This window comes from Manacus vitellinus, unplaced genomic scaffold, assembly GCF_001715985.3.
Source record: "Manacus vitellinus isolate BGI_N305 unplaced genomic scaffold, ASM171598v3 scaffold_14_pilon, whole genome shotgun sequence".
Taxonomy (NCBI): Eukaryota; Metazoa; Chordata; class Aves; order Passeriformes; family Pipridae; genus Manacus; species Manacus vitellinus.
The window spans coordinates 14,927,038-14,929,854 of NW_021939063.1; positions in this window are offsets into that span (position 1 = coordinate 14,927,038).

The window sequence follows — 2,817 nt, forward strand, 5'->3', positions numbered from 1 at the left end:
CCTCCGGTGCCACCTCAGAGCCACCATCACCTCAGCTGCCACCGCAGCGACACCGTAAAACCTCTGGTGCCACCTCAGAGCCACCATCACCTCAGCTGCCACCGCAAAGACATTGTAAAACCTCTGGTGCCACCTCAGAGCCATCAGCACCTCAGCTGCCACCACAGCGACACCGTAAAACTTCTGGTGCCACCTCAGAGCCGTCAACATCTCAGCCGACACCTCAAAGCCCCCGGTGCCACCTCAGAGCCGCCACCACCGAGCTGCCGCTGGCGTTCCTGAGCTGCCACCGCGGGGACACCACAGTGTCACCTTGCTACCTCAGAGTCACCGCTGAGTCACCACCCCGGGGCCACCGCAGAGCTGCCACCAGAGGCCACTGCAGTGTGGCACCAAGTCACCCCCAGCCGTGCCTTCCAGGACTGCCAGCCCCAGGGTGCAGGTGGCAGCCCCCAAGGAGCCACTGAGTGCCACTGGGGACAGCCCCCATTCCCTGTGCAAGGGCGGTGAGGGGCTGGGTGCCTGCTGCCCCAGTGTCACCTTCCATGCCAGCTGGCTACCAACCCCACCGGCCGCTGTCCAGGAAGGTCCAGCAGATCCCTCCTCCGTCCCATCCCTAAAACCATTGCAGGCAGGCAGACTGCTGATGCAGAGCTGCACCGTGGCTTGTCTATGACCAACCTTATGCACCCACGAAAGTCTTGAGCTAAGAGGTCACATTGGGTGGGGATGGGAGGCTACTGTCCCTTGAGAGCATGTCATGCCCTACGGAAGGAAAAGTGGCACTGAGTCCTGTTGGGAAGGCCCCAACAAGCTGGTCTGCCAGGGAGGAGATGGTGGGGAAGGGACAAGCAGTGCCAGCCCTGTGGGGGAGTGAGGGAGAACAGGTTTGGATTATTTCGGGGGAGAGGAAGGAGGTGGAAAAGCAGAGAGAAAAAGATTTAAAGCAAAAAAACCCAAGCCATAAAAGTAAGAGATCTAGTGTGAGGGAGTACAAAGGGCAGAGGAGGAGGAGGAAAGGATGAAGCAGGAGGCGAGTAGAGGCTTCTGCAGGATGAGAACTGTGGGCAGGCGGATGGGCAGGGGCTGCTTCACAGCTCCTTTGAGACCCCTCAGGCCTGTCCAGTCTGGCAAAGTGCTGACAGTAAGTCCTGCTTCTGTCCAGCTCTGCACCCGGGGAGGGGTGCAAGTCCTAGAAAGCACGGCCAGAGAAGCGGGGTTCTGCAGGGCTTCCTGAGGATAACACAGCAGGCAGGCTGGCCCAAGGGATGCCCATGTGGCCTTGCATGGGGGCAGAGGGTCAGGCAAAGTGGCACCAGGATGGGGGGCATGCCATGGGGAGGCAGCAGAGCCCAGGACATGACCACCGGCTCCTCTCCCTCCCTGAGCACCTGCCAGGTGCAAAGGGCTTGGGAGTCAAGGATGGAAAAGGCATTTGTACAGTCCAAAAATTTGCAAATAAGGGGATGTGAGGTTCGGGCAGAGAAAGGTGGAGGCTGTGGCAGGCAGAGCCTCAGAGAAGAAAAACAGGCTCCTCTAGATAAGCAAGCTCCCTCCCAGAAATGCTCAGCTGCTGCCTGATGCATTACATCCAGTAAGGTGTTCACTGGATCAGCCCCATGCAGCAAGGAGGTCTCTGGGTGGATTTGCACTCCATGTGGAACTGCTCCTGGCCCCACTGAAAGCAGCAGATGCTGCAGAAACTCCCAAGTGTGGGTCCTTTGTCATATTGCTGGCCTCATCGCTTTACTTAAGTAAGGAGTGCTGCTGGCTTGCCTCAATTATGTTTGATATAATTACAGCTCTTGCTGGAGTTCCCTGGAGTCGCATCCCAGATGGCTTCTCTGACTGGAAGGAAACAACGGTGGAGCCCTTTGCATGGGAAAAATACCTGTCCGTCCCATCCTGGCTTCATCCGCCCGCAGGCAGGTTGGGATTCACAGCAGGTCTTGCTGTCCCTGTGATTAGCTTGGCTTCTTTTTTGACCAGGCTTTCAAAGTTTGCCACAAAATGCTTCAGCGAGTCAGGAGATGAAAGCTGAGCTGATTCGAGTGGCTGGGCCTTCACAAACCCACCAGGCCAGAACAGAAAGCAGACAGGTGTGTGAGCCACCTGCTCTCCATCCATGTGCTGCCAGGACAGATTCATTCCCTGACCTGCCTTCAGAAGGGCCTTTTTGTTCCCTAGAGACTCATTCCAGGTGTTGCAGCGGGATGTGCTGGCACTGTATTTTGCTTCAATGGGTTCTCCTTTAGGCCAGGAAGATCAGGCAGGGGAACATGATGCCCACCCACTTGCAAAGGGCAGGTTCAAAGTGGCAGTGGTGGTGGTTGGCACAGCTGAGTGTTTCTGTGCTTTCACCTTCTCATATCAGTCCAAGCTGAGATGCTCTTCTCAGCAGGGTCAGCACAAAAGGTTTAGTGTTGTCTTTCTTCTGACAGTTCTTTCTGTTCCTTTCCTACCACGGGCTCTTTCGAGGCCACAGATCCATCCATAATTACAGATGATGCTGAGTTCCCAAGAAAACGGTTCTCCAAGAAGAGGTTCCCAAGTCCCTGCTGAAACAGGCTGATCAGTGACTTACCCAGTGTTTTCCTTAGTGCAAGGCTGATTTGGGAGAAGAGAAACACTTCTCTCCCTGTCCAGACAGCCACACCACTGGCATGAAAGCATGAGCAGAGTTTAGCAGAGTCTGAACTCATAAGAAGGGAGAGAACTCTCATCCCTCTCAGCTACCAGACACAAGAATCAACCCAGTTTCAACAGTTGTTAGGATGTGAGCTGACACTGGGAAGGAGAAATATGTGAAATGTGCTA